General features: G+C 40.0%; 1 protein-coding gene across 4 annotated transcripts in view; it reads right to left on the bottom strand.

The window, feature by feature from the left end:
- fbxw7 (F-box and WD repeat domain containing 7) overlaps nucleotides 1-20,232 on the bottom strand; it is a 360,356-nt gene that overhangs the window by 277,984 nt on the left and 62,140 nt on the right. For 3 of the 4 annotated variants that reach the window (XM_048600812.1, XM_048600827.1, XM_048600817.1), the window contains one exon: nucleotides 8,103-8,175. The gene's annotated coding sequence lies outside the window, so the exon portion shown is untranslated. Of the gene's footprint in view, nucleotides 1-5,900; nucleotides 5,921-8,102; nucleotides 8,176-20,232 lie in introns of those variants that run through there. The other variant, XM_048600837.1, reaches the window with a different exon arrangement.

Below are 20,232 nucleotides of genomic sequence, written 5' to 3'. Positions count from 1 at the left end.
AATATATAACACAAATACTTGTTGCCTCACCACTGATCCCTTGGCCCTCCATTGGTTGCAAGTCGTCATTTTGAAAATTCAGCCTTTACTCCCACACTATCTTTTGTTAGTTAGCGATTCCTCTATCCATGCTTTGATAATACCTCCAACATCATTAGTTTTTACCTTAAGCAGCCGTGTGATACCCTAAATGCCTTTTGGCAATCCAAAATGTTAGACTTCTACTCATTCCCCCCTTATGTATACTGCTTGTTACCTCCTCAAAAGAATTCCAAATTTGGCTGACATGATATCCCCTTCAGAATAATATGGTGACTCTGCTTAATTACATTTTGTATTTCTAAATGCTCTGCTATTAACTACCATTTTCCTACTGGCAGATATTAAACAACATGGTCTATGGCTTCCAGATTTTTTGTCTCCTCCACTTTCTGAACAAAGGTGCAACACTGGCAGTTTTCCAATCCTCAGACTTTTCCAGAATCCAAGCATTCTTGGATTTCTACCAGTGCACACACTCTCTCTTCAGCTACTTCCTTTAAAATCCTAGGATGCACCCATTAGATCCAGGAGTCTCATTGGCCTTTAGCACCATTAGTTTCCCTCGTACAATTATCACTAGAGAAAAAGTATTTATTTTTTTCCCCTTGATAATTTTTTTTAGAATGCTATTAGCATCTTCTACCCTGAAGACTAATGCACAGTAATCAACTGCTATTTCCTAGCTCATTATTGCCAGCCTTATTCTGTATGGAACTTCCATTCACATTGGCCTTTCTCCCTTTTTGTATATTTAAAGAAGATCTTATTGCCCATTTTCATATTTGCGATTAGTTTAACCTGTTTATTTTCTGCTTTTTTTTGAAAATCTTTTGTTGGTTTTTAAAATTTTCCAATCTTCTGGTTCACCAATTTTTGACAGTTTTTTCCTTCATTTCGATATTATCCTTAACTTCCTTGCTTAACCATTGTTGGTTTATCCACTGCCTGGAATCCTTCTTCCTTACTGGAAGAAACCTTTATTGCAAGTCAGGAACTATTGCTTAACCATAAGTACTTATTAAATAACCGCCATCTTCACTATTAAACTCACTTCCCAGTCAACTCCATTCAACTCTGCCCTCATTCCTTTCTGATTACCCTTTTTAAGTTCAGAACAGTTGTTTCTAACCAAGTTTCTCACTCTCAGATCAAATGTTAAATTCTACCATATTACGATCATTGTTCCTCAGGGCAGCTTTTATACAAATCATGAATAAAACTGCTTAATTACACATGGCCAGATCCAGAATAGCCTGATTCCTAATTCAATCTACATCATTTTGTTCTAGGAAATTGTCCCAAACACACTCCGTAAATTCTTCCTCACAGCTACGTTTGTGAATTTCATTTTCCCAACTCACATGAAGATTAAAGTCAGTCATGATTAATGTACTGCATTTCTCACATGCCCTCTATCTGCCCATTTGGATTCCACATCTTGCAATAATTTCTTGCTATCATACTAATTCCATCAGGTACTAACCAAAGGTACCTCACCATTCTTTCCATCCTGCCTGTTGTTTTAAGAAATCACATACCCCTGATTAACGTATAGCTTTTAACACCTTGTTATCACACCTCTGTAATGGCTATAAAGATGTGTCATGAATTTATTTTTGTCCCAAATACTGTGCATATGTATATAAACATGCCTTTAATTTTGTCTTTTTACTTTATTTCCATCCACCCACTGACCTTAGTTGCTGCTTGCCAACCCCACCCCCGTAATGTTTGTACACACTTCCTTTCCTCTTCCACTCTGGTATTATTATCTAAATATCTGACCTGCAATTATGCCACCCGCTTTTGCTTTGTAAGCCTAGACATCCCCTGTCCAGAGCCCTTCCTTCCCCCACTGTACTTAATTTAAAGCAAATGCCTTTTACCAACCATCACCACCCTGGCTAAGCATGTTCTCTCATGGAACATTTCTCAACTCATTTTAATTCTTCCAAATAAATTGAGGTGTTAGCAGTAATTAAGTGAATCCGAGGTAATTCTCCCCTTCTATGGAATATGTGAAACTTTCCTTTTTCTAGTGCCAATAAACACCTCTTAACTTGTTTTCTTATCAGGAATGAATGCAATGACATTTACTGCTCCCAGTCTGAATTGCAAAGCTTCAACTTGTCTTCTAATTACCATTCTTCTCTCATTTTCACATGGTTTATCACCAACTCTTCCGTGCCCAACCTCGATCGCCACCTCTGTTGATAGGCTAACAAGCATTCATTATAAGCCCACTCACTCCCATAGTGAACTTGATTATATTTCTTTTTATTCTAACCCGCAAAGATTCCAGTTGTTGCTCCAGATTCTCCTTTGCATCTGTTCCGATGTGACAGTCTTGCATACCTGCATTTCCGATCAATCTTTTTTCCTCAAGATGCCACCAGCCTCTGATTTCAACAGACCATATTTCACCATTTCCAGCATGATACCACGAACAAACACATCTTTTCTCCCCTTTCAACATTCCAAAGAGATTGTTCCTTCTAATGATACCCTGGCCCAGACCTCAATCACCCTCAACACCCAACCTCTTTCCAAGCAGGAGATAACACCTGGCCATTCACCTCCTACATCCCCATTATCTAAGACACAAACATTCTTCCCAAGTAAAACAGGAGTTTAAAATGTACTTTAAATGTATTATACTGCTTTCTCTATTGACAATACAGTCTTTCTCCATATTGAGATTAAATGCAGATTGGGTGACTGTTTCGAGTACCTCTGTTCACCTCACCAGCATGACTTCCAACTTCCAGTGGCCTTTTAATTTAATGCTTTATCTTGTCCTCAGTCTCAGTTCTGTCCTCAGCTTACTCCACTATTCCAAAAAGATCAACACCACAAGGAACAAGATCACATCTTTCCCATTAGGTACTTCAGTGCCTTCCAGACTCTAAATGGAGTTCAACAATTTCAGATCTGTCTCTCCACTTTTGTTTTTGCTTTCTTGGGTAGCAGTTAACCTACTCTCAGCACATCTTGTTTCTTTTCTTGGTCCATCATTTTTTTTGGGCTTGCTAGATTGACTCTTCATATTCTTTAAATCTCTCATCTTCCACCTTATCACAGGACAATAGACATGCCTTTCTCCCCACTCATCTCTTGCTCAAAACCTACTAAACTTTTAACAAAAGATCATTGACCTGAAAGGCGATCTGTTTCTCACTCTATAAGTGCTGTCAGACTGAAGTATTATCAGCGTTTCATCTTTCTTTATGAAAGCTTCACTTTCTAACATGGCATCTGCCACCTTGTTGCCCATTCACCTAATACGTCTATATCTCTATTGCAGCTTTAGTGTGCCTCTCGCGGCTTATATTCCTGATCATCCAATTAAAATAGATTGCAAATACTGGAGGTTCCAAGTGGTCTTTGCTGCATTCCACTAGATCTAAACTGCCATCTTCAAAATGCCCCATTTGTCCAAAATATCTGTAATATATTAGCGTTTGTTGTAGGTGAACCTGTATTTTGCATGCTCCTGAATGGTTTACAGCCAGGTCTATATCTGGATACAGCTTGACCACCCTGCAATATGTATTTTGCCCAGAGACAGCACAGTAATAGGATGCAACAGCATTGTTCAAGGGAGAGGGGAGAAACAGGCCATTTTAGCTAAGTCAATTGAATATTACTAATTCCAATAGTTTGTTCACAGCTAATTGAACATAATTATTCATAAATGCACAGATTAATCTACCAGGTATATAATGTTAGGAGTGGGTTTTAAAGTGAACAATTGGATAAATAATGGGATTTCAGTAGATGTAGTATATATATAGATTTACAAAAATCCTTTATGGTATTGAGAGGTGTTTTTGCGGGAAAATCCAGTTATGTCCTTATGAAGAAATATAGCAGCATGGATAGAAAGTTAATTAGGAAATGAACAAAATGTGTTTTGTTGGAAAGCAAAACTGTTTACTGGACTCTGACAGGAATCAGCATTAATAGTGCATTGCTCTCAATATTCTCTGGTTAGATCAGAGTTCAAGAACAATCTCAAAAGCTGCTCAAAATATAGAAGTATGAGATTTGACTAACAGTATAAATTATTTCAGGAAAACAAATTAGCAGAATGAGTAGACAGGTGATAGATGAAACATAGCATGTAGCACACTGCAAGCCCAACTGACAATCTTAAATTAGTTATCATAATCTTTAACACACTCAGGATTATTTACTAAATTTGTCCAATAATTATGGCAACAACCGCTTTAAAATAGTCAGTCAGTCAGGGCAGGTATGGTGCACTAACAAGGTGTGAAAGCTACATATTAATACACAGGGTCTTGTTCTTTGCAGATGAAGAAGAGGTGCACACATTTAAGGTGAAACATGCACTAGCAGGCCACAGCATTCTCTCGATCATTCCTTTAGTCAATATTGCAACCAGTCAGAGTCAAATGGCCTGGTTTAACCGCCGAACCTTATTTAAACTGAACTGCCAGTCATTATCTCTGTGGTAATGCCTTAACCAGAGTGCATTGATCAACCATTCAGCACTCTTCTCATACAGTCTACAATGTTCTCCAGGATACTGGTATTCTTGTGAATATCCTAATCAATCAAGACTAAAAGCTTTGACAAAATTGTGTATTTTTTTTTCTAGCAATACTCAAGTTCTGTATTATAGATCTGTTGTTTGTACAGTAAAGTATGGCAAGAAAAATGACAGGGTGTGGAATAGCAAGTTAGTATCTTCATCAGATTTTACTGCAATTTCATGATTGAATCTTAAACATTAGTCCTGTTATTAAAAAATTTAGATCTAGTTTTAATCTGGACCTTGGTTGCCAAAATGTCATATCATAGTATTCAGTTTGATTAAAAGGCACAAAAAAGTCTCTTGTTTCACTTTTTAGAATTTTCAGTAAATTTTCTCCTAAATTCAGCTTCCATAATAAGGTCCACTACGTAGTAGAATCAAAATAATAATCAGTAACTTTGTCTTTCATATTTCAAATTCTAACATTTGTTCTGAAAGTTATAGTCTGCCAACAAGTATTTGATCTTGGAAATAACTTTAATTTAACTTGGCATTTATCTGATTGTTAATCTCCAGAAATGCTTCCAATTTTAATTTAATTGCTGAAAATGCAATGACCAAGACACCACAAGGTTGCAGCGAAAAAAATTTACTTCACACACTGAAGGAAAATGATTACAAATCAAGACAATAAAATACGTAACAAACTATTCCTTTGATTTTAGTCAACTAAAAGCTTCTTAGAAAGAATAAGAGTCAAGGCTTGATCATTTAAATATCAGAGGGAAAGTAAAATAGGAAGAACTGGGATTCACTAACAAAAATTTCTTACTATAATTATGTAACTTGTGTGTTTATGTATCAAGGCAAAAGCAGGCAAGTTAAAAACTCTTGCCTCCAATTGCATCTTCTACCTCATGTTTCTCAGTTTCTACAATAGTAATTCCTGAATTCTGTATACTGTTGTACTTAGTATGTATTGTCATGATCATGTACTAAAATTTGATCCTAAACCTGAAATTGCAAATTCAACCAGGTGCCAAAACAATATCAAAGAATAATTTAGGCCATTAATAACAGTAACAATGATAGTCCTCATTCCATTTCACTTCATTAAAACTTCTAAATATGGAGTAACTACCTTGTGAACCTGATTCCAGGCTGCCAAAGTTATGTTAAGATCTAACTAAGGACTAATCATTACTTAAGTGAGAAATCCCAGAACTTTATTAAGAGAATAAAGCTGTGAGATTAAGATTTTGAACAAACAATAAATTTCACTTAACTAAAGCAGTAAAATAGTCTCATACACACACACACACACACACACACACACACACACAGCCCCAATACTTACTGTTTTATGACTCTCAAGACTTATTCCCTAGCCTCACCTACACAGGACCAGTGGTTTCAGTTATCTTCTCAGCAGCACTTTATCCTGCGTGGAGTTTATTCCTCTACTCCTCACCCCGTACTATCAGAATTCCAAAAGTTAACTAATTAGCTTGGATGGAACATTTTCAGGAGAAAGCTAACTCTTAACCTTCAGAAGATGCTCTTCTACAAAATCACATCAACAATATAATCCAAACAATATTTCAATACTTATGCCATACACTGCTAAATAAGGTCTGTAAAACCAGATTGCTATAATGTGATAAGAGCACATGGTCAGATACTAAATTATAGGGATCTTAGACAAACATTGTGTTTCATCAACAATCCCAACATGGAGCAAGGTACATGTGGTGCCAGACAGGCTCTTTCTTGGTCTTTAGATGCAAAGGTAAACAGTAAAACTACCAAATCGTGCAGGAGTCCTACTTTATCTAGTGACCCCTTTGAAGTATTATTATGTAGGGACAACATAAGGCGGGCAGATATTGTGCAGTCAAACAGCTTGCCAACACATTCTCTTTGCAGCAGTTGCAAACAAAATGATGAGAACCTTGAAATTTACTCAAGGCAATTCTTGACACAGTTAATTGAGCAGAATAAATCAGAGAGAGACAATCCTGCGACTTGGCAATCCTATAAAAGTAGAGGTCGGTAAGCAATATAATAGCAGTTGGAAGTCAACTGTTTTGGACTAGATTCAGGTAATTTCCACTTTTAGCATTAATTGTAAGCAAAATCACATTAGCTTATGGATTAAACAGTGAAATATTCTGAAGAACTGCCTTTTGAATCATATTTTCAGTGGCAACAGTCCATAGAATGCATAAAAAATACTTCAAACGTTTTATAGATTTGGTTGGTTTGAAAATAAATCAGTAAATGCAGCATTAAATTGATGTTATTAATAGTTCGAAAAGGTTGGGAAAATTTATGATCAGTTAGCAAAACAAAGCAGGAAAGTGGAAAAAATCTTTACTGCTTTCAAAGCAATTTACTGGGGAGGCAATGGTCTAGTGGCTTATATTGTCGGACTGTTAATCCAGAGACCCAGATAATGTTCGGGGGACCCGGGTTCGAATCCCACCATGGCAGATGGTAGAATTTGAATTCATTAAAATATCTGGAATTAACAATTTAATGATGACCGTGAATCCAATGGCAATTGTCAGAAAAACCCATCTGGCTCACTAATGTCCTTTAGGGAAGGAAACTGCCATCCTTACCTGGTCTGGCCTACATGTGACTCCAAACCCACAGCAATGTGGTTGACTCTGAACTGCCCTCTGGGCAATTAGGGATAGGCAATAAATGCTGCCTAGCCAGTGACGCCCTCATCCCGTTAATGAGTAAAGAAAAAAATATTGCCGCTTATAACTTAAGGTTTTAAAATCAATATTAGCCTCACTATAAAAATTACGTTTTTTTGGCTACTGACACTACAAACCTTTTTTTTAAAAGAAAGTCCCAAGTGCAATAGTAATACTCAAAAGCTTATCCAAAACAATTCAGATTAAAACACAGTGTAAACAGTTGTTTCAAACAGACTTTGGGGGAAACAATATACCAAATACAACAAACGTGTTACATTTCAATATTTATTCTGATTAGATCAGAGAATGCATCAAATAACTGAAAAAGTATAACAAGTAACTCTCCAATGACGATAGCGCATCTGATTTCAGTTGGGCACGATGCACCCCTCCTAAGTAAACTGACATGACTTCTAAGTAGATGGGCATTGCATTAACTTTTTTTTAAACCTGTTCAGGAACTGAGTTCGTTTCATTCAGTTTGAGGTGACATTTCTGAATTTGGGACCCACATCAACATCCCAGCTATAAAGATATTCATGATGCATGAATATTTAAGGATATACATTTCAATTTCCACTCATCTTTTATTGAAAGTTGCAGAATTTTTGCAATTGTAGTGAAAATCTAAGCTAAAATCTTGACGTAAACATTTTGTGCATACAGTACGAAAATAAAACACAAACTACAGCATGTCTTTGAACTTGTTTTGAGTTTTCACTATTGCTGCCAAAGCTAATTCCCAAACTATCCCTCTGACGAAATACACGCAAATTGTCAGGTAACAGCTTGTTCTGGAGGCGGACTTCCACCATGAATGCAGAAAGTACAAGAATGGAGTACCTTACCTATGGTCAGCATCAAAACTTCAATGCCAAGAAGCAAATCCAGTGAAAAACAAGTTGGGGCGAGGGGGGGAAGCTAGGGAAGAGGAAAAAAAAAAAGAGTTTAATTTGAAAAGTTCACCTGTTTGGCAGATCTGTTCTCTTTGCTAACACTTGAGCAAAGTGCTTGCGAGGTTACCGTTAATACAATGTAGTAAAACATAGTAAGTACGGTCACTTTACATTTGGTTTTACAAGAGTTGGATTGCTCAAGAAATGCACTGGAAAAGTGCACCATTTGCCAGTACTAGCACTCACTCCTTTTATAATTTCAGTATATGTTCCAGTTACTAAGGCTCACCATTTTTTTTCTAAAATGACTACTTTGGCTCTTGCATATGCAAAGGGGAAAATTGTTCATAAGCAATGTGAAATAATACAGCTACTAAACAGTAAAATATTTCATCAAAACCCAATAGGCTAGGTTGCAAAAACAGCTGATCAAATTGCTAATTTTTTTTTTATTTTCCTTAAAAAAATTGAAAATTTGGCTTCAGAGATTCTGATACTGTTGCCAGTTATGGGCTCTGAAAATCCCACTTTCACAGAAACTGCTTTTTAATTGCCTGAATCAGATGAACTTGAAAAATTTGAATGAAAGCACCATTTCACGGTTCAATTCCCACAAATGGTTTACTACACTGGAGTAAAATTTTTTTTTTTTTATTAAAACAAATACAACGGCTTGGACTGGAGATATTCCTCAGCACCTGATGGCCAGGGGGCAAGATTGAACGTGGACCTTGTGGTTCAGAGGTATGGACACGATCACTGCGCTACAAGAACCTAAACATGATCTGTGTACGTTCATGCAAAATCTTGATCTTTAAAATCTTTCAGGATTTGAACAAGTTGTGTTCATCAACTGTTGCAGAGATTGCAGAATGGCCAGTGTATTCTCTCAAATTGTGAATTAATTTAAATTAGTTCATATGTTGAAGGTAAAAAAACTAATTTTGATCATTCTTCAAAATATGGATGGATCATAAGAGTTAAAATATACACTGTAGGATACATTCAATAACTCCTTTGTCATTATAGGCATAAAGATATTTAAATCTAAAAGAAAGGCAAATAAGCATGACATTAGCATTAACGCATCTCCCACTGTGATTCTCAACCATTATCAGTTGCCACTTTTAAATAGTTTCAGACCATCATTCTAGTACAATGCACAGCATTGAGAAATTAACAGAAAATGGGGGAAGAGGAGAAAATTACAACAACTTATTCTTCACCGTACAGCCTGTGTTCGATTCATAACATTTTTCTCAGTGACATAGGTTAGAAATTTCAGCATTGGGCAAAAGCAATTTTTAAATCTGCTTTTCACATAATGAGTTGTCATGCATAATTTTCCTGCTGATCTTTGACAACAAAATGCTATTCATTACTTCACTTGAAAGTATTAAAGGCAACACACTGAATATACACCTGAAAAATTGACTTTTGTGACTTGCATTAGAAATTTGGCAGAGTATTTTGATGATTTGTATCATCTTGCAGGTTGCAAGATTTTGGAACATAAACTCCCACTTAAGACATTATTTATAAAATTGCGCCCATTAATTGATGCTTTAAGCACTTTAGTGGAACCTGATGCAAGTATGCCAAATGACCAGGAATGAAGCATTAGATCTTATAGTCATTTAAGTTAAAAATAAATAGAACTATTGTATTTTAATAAGTGTCCCATCCTACATACAACTTTTCTGGTTTACCTGCTTATGCTACATAGGCAACTAAAAGTATTATACTAAAAGGATTATTACGTATACCTCGTCAGAGGTAGGTTCTTTACTCAGAGAGTAGTAAGGGCGTGGAATGCCTTGCCTGCAAAAGTAGTAGACTCGCCAACTTTAAGGGCATTTAAATGGTCATTGGATAAACGTATGGATGATAATGGAATAGTGTAGGTTAGATGGGCTTCAGATTGGTTTCACAGGTTGGCGCAACAGAGGGCCGAAGGGCCTGTACTGCGCTGTAATGTTCTATGTTCTATATTTTGATTGCAAGAACTGTAATAGGCAGAAGGTTTGCCACTGGCATAAAGCTCAGACAAATTGAACACAGCCAAAATGAGGTTAGAGACAAGAAAACTGCAGATGCTGTAATCCAGGTAGACAAACAGGAGGCTGGAAGAACACAGCGAGCCAGGCAGCATCTGAAGGAAAGGAGCAGTCAACGTTTTGGGTATTTCCCTTCTTCAGGACCAGATGGGAGGACAGGGGTAGTTGCAAATAAGGGAGTTGGGGGGAGGAGAAGGGGTGGAGTCGGAATGGTGGTGATAGGTGAACATTGGTAGTAGGTACGACCTGGTCGGTCACTGGGAGGGATGCATCCAGTTGCTGGCTGGGAGGGAGGGAGGGAGGGTCAGAAGGTGGAATGGAGGGGAGGTGGTGGTGCTTGAAGGGGAGCCAGGGGATGGGTGGGAAGGTTATTTGAAATCGGAGAACTCAATGTTGGGTCCTCCAGGCTGTAGTATGCCCCGGCGGAAAACAAGGTGTCGTTCTTCAAATTTGCATTGCGAGTCACTGCAACACTGGAGGAGGCCGAGGACGGACATGTTGGTGGGGGAGTGGGTAGGGGAATTGAAACGGGCAGTGACCAGGAGGTTAGGTTGGCCTTAACAGGCCAGGCAAAGATGCTTAGCGAAACAGTCACCGAGTCTACGTTTGGTCTCACCAACATAGCGAAGACCACATTGGCAGCACCGGATGAAATAGACTAGGTTGGAGGAGATGCAAGTGAAGCTTTGTCTCACTTGGAAGGACTGTTTAGGGCCCTGAATGGAGGTAAGGGAGGTGGTGTGCGGGCAGGTGTTACATCTTTTACAGTTACGGGGAAGGTACCGGGTGGGTTGGAGTGGTTGGCGGGGAGTCTGGCGCAAATTAAGGAGTGCCAAAGGGAATGGTCCGAACGGAAGGCAGAGAGGGGTGGGGTCTAACTGGAGTTGGCAGAAGTGTTTCAGGATGATGCGTTGGATGCAGAGGCTGGTGGGATGGAAAGTGATGACAAGGGGGAGCCCTACCTTTAGTATGTTTGGAGGGGTGTTGGTTAAGAGCTGTGGAGTGGGGAATGGAGGAGGCACATTGGAGGGTTGTTTGGATGACAGAGCAGAGGGAAAAAGAGCATTGTTTGAAAAAGGCGGACATCCGGGATGCTTCGGAGCCAGATGTCTGCCTTTGTCAAAAAACTTCAAGTCCCCGCCTCTGACTTGTCCATCCTCGGCCTCCTCCAGTGTCACAGTGAATCAGAACACAAATTTGAAGAACTCTACCTTATCTTCTGCCTGGACCCCCTACAGCCCGGAGGACTCAACACCGAGTTCTCCAATTTCAAATAACCTTCCCACCCATTCCTCAGCTCCCCTTCCAGTCCCATCTCCTCCCTTCCATTCCACATTCTGACCCTCCCTCCCAGCCAACAATCGGATTCATCCCTCCCATAGATCAACAAGGTTGTACCTACTTCTCGTGTCCACCTATCACCACCATTTCGCCTCCACCCCTCACCCCACATCTAGTCCTGAAGAAGGGTAATACCCGAAAAGTTGACTGCACCTTTCCTTCAGATGTTGCCTGGCTTGCTGTGTTCTTCCAAACAAAATCAGACTGCATTTCATAATGATCAATGAACTGTGTTATTAGGAGTGAAACAGGGTGAAATGCACCACTAGGAAGGCTAGTAATTACACAGTCGCTTGTCTGGTGTGTGGAAGCAAATGATAAACTAAGTATGAGATATGTGCTCAACCATAACATTAATGCATATGAAGTATTGGCAATTCCCACATTGTAGATAAGCGTCAAGTATTGCAAGTACATGGAGTCAGTGCCACACAACATAGAAGCAGACCCTTTAGTCCACTGTGCCTATGCCAAAGAAACACCAAACTACACTAATCTTATTTGGCTGCATTTGGTTCACAACCTACTATGCATTGACATTTTAAGTACCCATCCAAATGTTTAAATTTTGAGAAAATACCTGCCTCCCCCAGCCTCTCAGGTAGCACATTGCTTTTTTCAACCACCCTCTGGGGGAGCAACGTTTTTCTCAGATCCCCTCTAAACCACTTACCCCTCACCTTAAACAAGATCAAGGCTTATCTGCTTGTATTTCAAATTCCACACTGGAATTTCTGGCATGAAAATAAAATACTGAATCAGTCCACTTCCACCACCTTCTGATGCACAGAGTTTGAAAGTCACACAATCATCAGGGGAGAAAAGTTTCATCTGTCCTAAAAGGACTACCTCTAAAACAATGCTTCTTAGACGTGGACTGGTCCATAAGAGGTCAAGTCCTTTCCACAACCACCTTGTCAAGGTCACTTCACTAGTCTTCACTTCAATCAAGTCACCACACACTCTTCTAAACTCCATTGAAAACAAGATCAACCAGTTCAATACACCCTAAAAACAACACATTCGTTCCAAGTATTAATCTACTAGACCTCCAGTGAACTGCCTCCAATGTACTTACATCCTACCTTAAAATGTGAACAAAGCTACACACAACATTCAACGTGTTGTCTCACTGATGCTCTGTGTAAGTGAAGCATAACACCTGTTCAATTCCTCAAAATAAAGGATAGTATCCCATTAGCTTCTTAATTATGTGCAGGAACAATATACCATCTTTTTGTTTGTAAGCTAATCCACCAGAACTCCTAAATACCTGCAGACCTTGGATTTCTAGTTATTCTGCGTTTATTTAATATTTCGCAGTTTTATTCTTCTTGCCAAAGTGAACAATTTCACATTTCCCAACATGGAACTTCCCAACTGGCTTGATTCTTACCCCATTTATATTCTTCTGCAAGCTCCTATCATCTTCACAACATACCTTCCTATCCATCTTGGTGTCTTCTGCAAATTTTGTTATGGTCCCCTCTAAGTCATCGATGTAATTTTGAGGGCCCAGCACAGACACCTGCAGGGTTCCACTCATATCCTGCTGATAAGAAATACCCTACTTATGCATACCGTTTTCAGTAAGTTAGCCAATCTTCTATTCACACGAACGGGTTCTTGCTTACACCAGGAGCTTTTACTTTCTGCAATTATCTTTTCTGGCACTTTATCAAGTGCCTTAAGAAAACCCAAATATAACACATCTCCTGGCTCCACTTTATTTCACAGCACATGCTACACTTCTAATAAATCAGTTAAACAGGATTTCCCATCAATACGATGTGGAGCTGGAGAAACACAGGAGGTCAGGCAGCAGAGGAGCAGGAAAGTCGCCGTTTCGCATTTACACCCTTCGTGAAGCCCAGGTGATTCTTCCCAATTATTTTGGGATTGTTGAAGATATCATAACACACTTAAATGATCAATTCTAATATCTTTTCTATGACAGATTTCAAACTAACTGATCTCTAGCTTCCTGCTTTCTGCCTCCAATCCTTTTTCAATGTTTGCTACTTTCCATTCTGATGGAACATTTTCTCAACCAAAATCTATCTGGACTGGAGGCTTGACAGCTCACAGCTCCAGCTTGCTTAACCACTCCACTAGCGATTGCAATTCCACTAATTACCACTTCTCCTTCTCACAGGGTGATTTACAGCTATTACTGGAATGTTTCTGCACCATCTATTGTGTCTCTAGAGGATCAACACTCACTTTACTTACATTTTCATTTCAAGTACAGTTGGTTCTGCTTTAACGCAATAGTTGCATTCCTGCACAACACAGTGTTATAAAAAATCGCACTATAGAAATAACGGGGTCTATGGGAAAAGCAGGGTTAGGGGCAGACGACCAAAAACTACTCAAAAAGCACTAAAAAGCCTAATACAAAGGACAGCACAGTTTGAATAAAATGTTTAATTCATATCTAAACAGTGAAATAAAAGTGAATTTAAACACCTTACTTTGAAAAAAATGTCAAGATGACTTGATGGGGGAGGTGGTTTTGAGGTTGCTCTGTTGTTAATACAGGGGCTAAGGGTCGTAATCATCGTCATCACCACTTTCAGGTACAATTGTGGTTGCAGAGTGAGGGTGAAAAATAGTTAATCCAGAAACAGATGGCCGTAGTTCATTATCTGATTTTTGGGAGTTGGCTTAAAAAAAGACATCCAGTTTTTGCTGCTTTGCCCTTTTTCTTCTTTCATGAAGAAGCTGTTCATAGGGTGCCAAATAAGATCTTATTCCATGAAATGCTACCCTGCTGCATTCTGCATTGTAATCGTTGTCTTCCAAGAGCTCCATCTGCTTCTCAGTTTCCCTCAGGGTAGAAAACAAAAGTGGAAAGCTCTCGTGGTGCTGCATTCTGGGCTTCATCTTCAGTTTCCACTTCCCCCTTGGAGGAAATGCTCTGAAGAGATTGGTTTGGTGGTAGGATTGTCTTGAAACTGGCAGAAATGACTAAAGATGATCTGTCAGTTTCTGAGATGGACAGGTTTGGGGTGGGTTGGGAAACAAGAGGGATTCTATCAAAATTAGGGAAGAGGCATGAGAAGCAGCTCTGGGAACAGACTTAGCCAAGAACTCTTCCAATTGTGGAGAAGAGGAATCTTCAGCATAAAAAGGAAGATATCATGGAACACTGGTATAGAAAATGACATCATATGAACAGATACATTGGAAGAAGGGATTGAAGTGCTCCCAGAATTATTAAAAAATATTACTTTCTGAAAGAAATCATTAATGAGATCTGGTAACCAGAGGCAAGGCTAGTATTTATTGCCCATTCCTAATTGTCCTTAAAGATCATGATCCGTGTTCTTGAATCATTTCAGCGTACGTAGCTTGGTGAATTTTCACTTCAGCTAGAAAAGGAGTTCCAGGATTTTGACTGAGCAATAGTGAAGCCATCTGTCACCTTTGTCCTCGTAGGTGACAGAGAGCAGCGATTTAGAAGATACCATTAATAAGAAGTACTGAGGTGCTGCACCTCAGATGACGTATACTGCTGCCACTGTGAAGTGAATGTTGAAGGTGATGGATACAGTGCTGATCAGACTTTTATCCGCGGATGATGCTATGCATCTTGACGCAAGTGAGAAAAAGTACCGCATCGCATTCCTGACGTGTGCCTTGTAGATATTGGTCAAACTTTCAAGAGTCAGGAAGTGGGTTAACTTGATGCACAGCTCATGAGAAATTGAGGGGAATGGATGGAAACTTGAAGCAAAGGGCTATTTCTAAATCAGTGCAAGACAGGAAGTAGCACAAACATAATCATGTATGTAACAAATAAAGAGATCAAGTAGTGAACCCAAATAGGCTGAGAATTAAAAAGTAGTATTCAAAATACTTAGTCTTTTTCGAGGCAATGATCCACATTGGATCTAAGGACTACACATGTGGAAATCTAAAATGAAAAACAAATTGTGGTAAATGCTCAGCAAATCTGGCAACATTTGTGGAGAGGGGAACAGAAATATTTCAGGCCAGGAGCCTTCAGTCAGACAAGTTCTAACTAACCTGAGTCAACCAGTCACCAAGCTGAAATATTCATTTCATTTGTGGGATGGGAGACAGCCAACTAATCAAAGTTAACAGCCTGGTGAAGGATTCAGATATGCATTTTACTACAGATATCTGTATGGTTTACACCATCATAGATCTTAGCCATTGGATTATACAATGGAAGTTATGTTGCAAATCTTTCTGGTGATTTCCTAACTTCAGAACAACATTGGCAAGTGAATCCATAACTGAACATGCTGAAGCAACTCTGGATGAAATAAAAATGTAAACTATAGATGTTTCACTAATGGGAAATGGGAACAAAAGTGAACAATTAGCATTACATTTCTGCTGTGGTTGCTGTCCCAACTGCTTCAAAAGTGGCTTAAATAAGATCAATTCCATCCACAATTTTCCAATAAAGATTTCAAAATATGGTAAAATGTATACAAGCTTGCAGTGAAAGTATTCCTTCATTTTTGGACAGATCACAGTTGAAAACCAGAAGATGAATCACACCTGAATTGATTGGTCTTGAAATGTCTAATTATAATTGAAATAGTGTGAAACAAAGATCAAGATTCTCATTACATAAAACTTGATGAATCTGATAACCAGATAGCCTACACTGCTTAAAAAGTAAACAAAAAACAAATATACCTCAACATATATTATAACCAAATCCAGAGGGGGAAGCAAATTATTTGCTCTTCACTCCAGAATTTAAAATTTTAAAAAATCATAAATCAAATAGATGGGGTTTTTTTTAAATCAACTCCATACTTATTTGAACATGCAGAAGTCAGCAAGTACAAGTTAGAACATAGAACACAGAACATAGAACATAACAGCGCAGTACAGGCCCTTCGGCCCTCGATGTTGCGCCGACCTGTGAAACCAATCTGAAGCCCATCTAACCTAAACTATTCCATTATCATCCATATGTTTATCCAATGACCATTTAAATGCCCTTAAAGTTGGCGAGTCTACTATTTTTGCAGGCAGGGCATTCCACGCCCTTACTACTCTCTGAGTAAAGAACCTACCTCTGTCTTATATCTATCACCCCTCAATTTAAAGCTATGTCCCCTCGGGCTAGCCATCACCATCCAAGGAAAAAGGCTCCCACTGTCCACCCTATCTAATCCTCTGATCATCTTGTATGTCTCTATCAAGTCACCTCTTAACCTTCTTCTCTCTAACGAAAACAGCCTCAAGACCCTCAGCCTTTCCTCATAAGACCTTCCCTCCATACCAGGCAACATCCTGGTAAATCTCCTCTGCACCCTTTCCAACGCTTCCACATCCTTCCTATAATGCGGTGACCAGAACTGTACGCAATACTCCAAGTGCGGCCGCACCAGAGTTTTGTACAGCTGCAACATGACCTCATGGCTCCGAAACTCAATCCCTCTACCAATAAAACCTAACATACTGTACGCCTTCTTAACAACGCTATCAACCTGGGTGGCAACTTTCAGTGATCTATGCACATGGACACCGAGATCTTTCTGCTCATTCACACTACCAAGAATCTTACCATTAGCCCAGTACTCTGTATTCCTGTTACTCCTTCCAAAGTGAATCACCTCACACTTTTCCGCATTAAACTCCATTTGCCACCTCTCAGCCCAGCTCTGCAGCTTATCTATGTCCCTCTGTAACCTGCAACGTCCTTCCGCACTATCCACAACTCCACCGACTTTGGTGTCATCCGCAAATTTACTAACCCATCCTTCTACGCCCTCATCCAGGTCATTTATAAAAATGACAAACAGCAGTGGCCCCAAAACAGATCCTTGAGGTACACCACTCGTAACTGAACTCCAGGATGAACATTTCCCATCAACCACCACCCTCTGTCTTCTTACAGCTAGTCAATTTCTGATGCAAACTGCGAAATCACCCTCAATCCCATGCCTCCGTATTTTCTGCAATAGCCTACCATGGGGAACCTTATCAAACGCTTTACTGAAATCCAAATACACCACGTCAACCGCTTTACCCTCATCCACCTGTTTGGTCACCTTCTCGAAGAACTCAATAAGGTTTGTGAGGCACGACCTACCCTTCACAAAACCGTGTTGACTATCCCTAATCAAATTATTCCTTTCTAGATGATTATAAATCCTATCTCTTGTAATCCTTTCCAACACTTTACCCACAACCGAAGTAAGGCTCACTGGTCTGTAATTACCAGGGTTGTCTCTACTCCCCTTCTTGAACAAGGGGACAACATTTGCTAGTCTCCAGTCTTCTGGCACTATTCCTGAAGACAATGACGACATAAAGATCAAAGCCAAAGGCTCTGCAATCTCCTCTCTAGCTTCCCAGAGAATCCTAGGATAAATCCCATCCGGCCCAGGGGACTTATCTATTTTCACACCTTCCAGAATTGCTAACACCTCCTCCTTATGAACCTCAATCCCGTCTAGTCTAATGGACTGTATCTCAGTATTCTCCTCGACTACATTGCCTTTTTCCTGTGTGAATACTGACGAAAAATATTCATTTAGCACCTCTCCTATCTGTTCGGACTCCACGCACAGCTTCCCACTACTGTCCTTGACCGGCCCTAATCTTACTCTAGTCATTCTTTTATTCCTGACATACCTATAGAAAGCTTTAGGGTTTTCCTTGATCCTACCTGCTAAAGACTTCTCATGTCCCCTCCTGGCTCTTCTTAGCTCTCTATTTAGGTCCTTCCTGGCTAACTTGTAACTCTCAAGCGCCCTCACTGAGCCTTCACGCCTCATCTCTACATAAGCCTCCTTCTTCCTCTTGACAAGAGATTCAACTTCTTTAGTAAACCACGATTCCCTCGCTCGACCACTTCCTCCCTGCCAGACAGGTACATACTTCTCAAGGACACGCAGTAGCTGTTCCTTGAACAAGCTCCACATTTCAATTGTGCCCAGCCCCTGCAGTTTCCTTCTCCATGCTATGCATCCTAAATCTTGCCTCATCGCCTCAAAATTGCCTTTCCCCCAGCTATAACTCCTGCCCTGCTTTATATACCGATCCCTTTCCATCGCTAAAGTAAACGTAACCAAATTGTGGTCACTATCACCAAAGTGCTCTCCTACCTCCAAATCTAACACCTGGCCTGGTTCATTACCCAGTACCAAATCCAATGTGGCCTCGCCTCTTGTTAGCAAAGGTTTAATTAGAAAAACAAGTATAACACTTTTTAAAAGATGCAACATCCCAAATACTACAACATACAGAGACTAAAGTGCAATACAAGATATAGGGAAGGGGGTCTTGAAAACATTTGAAGTCCATAAGTAAAAGAATTATTAATTCCTTTGTAACTCTTAAAGTTCCAATGGGATTGTGGCAGTTTGTAAGCTGGTTGTTCTTTTAGAAACAGGTCTTTTAATGGCAGTACTTTTCCAGAAGATAGTAAGAACTGCCGATGCTGGAGTCTGAGATAACACAGTGGGGAGCTGGCGAAACACAACAGGCCAAGCAGCAGAGGAGCAGGAAAGCTGACGTTTCGGGTCGGGACCTTTCTTCAGAAATGGGGGAGGGGAAGGGGGCTCTGAAATATAGAGAGGTGGGGGGCAGTGCTAGCAGGTAGATAGTGGAGTGAATAGGATGGGAGAGAAGACGGACAGATCAAAGAGGTGGGGATGAAGCTAGTAAAGGTGTGTGTAGGTATGTCGGCGTGGGATTGGTCAATGAGGTGGGAGGAGCGGATAAGTGGGAGGGAAGACGGACAGGTCAATGAGGCGGGGATGAGAGGGGGGCCTGGTCTTGGAATGAGGTCCGGGGTGGGGAGATTTTGAAGAGAGTGTTTTTCATTCACTCGTGGGAGATGGACCGCGCTGGCTGGGCCAGCATTTTTGCCCAATCCCAACTGCCTTGTGGTGGTGGTGGTGGTGGCGATGGTGGCGATGGTGAGCTGCCTTCTTGAACTGCTGCAAATCATTTGGTTTGGATATACCCACAAAGCCATGATTGTTCCAGGATTTTGACCCAGTGACATTGATGGACTGAAGTCAATTGGTGAGTGGCTTGGAGGGGAATTTCCTGCCATGTTTACTTCTAGATGGTAGCCATCATGGGTTTGGAAGGTGCTGTCTAAGCAGCCTTGGTGAATTTCTACAGTGCAACTTGTAGATGGTACCCAGTACTGCTACTGAGTTGTGGTGATGGAGGGACTGAATGCTTGTAGATGTGGTGCAAATCAAGTGAATTGCTTTGTCCTGATTGCTGTCAAGCTTCTTGAGTGTTATCGGAGCTGCACTCATCCAGGCAAATGGGGAGTACTCCATCACGTTCACAACTTGCACTTTGTAGACGGTCAATGAAGAGGCAGGCAGTGAGTTACTCACTGCAGATTCCTAGCCTCTGATTTGCTTGTCCAGCTGCAGTATTTATTGGGCTAGTCCCTTTCAATTTCTGGTTAACCGTTACACCTAGGAATTTTACAATGGAGGATTCAGTGATGGTAATCCCATAAGTCAGGGAGTATTGCTGAGATTTTTTGTCATCGAAGTGCCAAGCAATAACTGTTACTCGCTAGATTTCAGCCCAAACCTAGATAATGTTCAGGTCTTACTGAATTTGGATGTGGACTGTTTCAGTTTCTGAGAAGCCAAAAATGTGCTAAAATAGTATGATCTTTATCAAGCTCCCCCACTTCTGACCTTATGATGGAG

The sequence above is a fragment of the Rhincodon typus genome, chromosome 1 (assembly GCF_021869965.1).
Source record: "Rhincodon typus isolate 14 chromosome 1, sRhiTyp1.1, whole genome shotgun sequence".
Lineage (NCBI taxonomy): Eukaryota > Metazoa > Chordata > Chondrichthyes > Orectolobiformes > Rhincodontidae > Rhincodon > Rhincodon typus.
The sequence above is the reverse complement of the archived record's forward strand: the minus strand, read 5'-3'. Positions and strand labels throughout refer to the sequence as shown.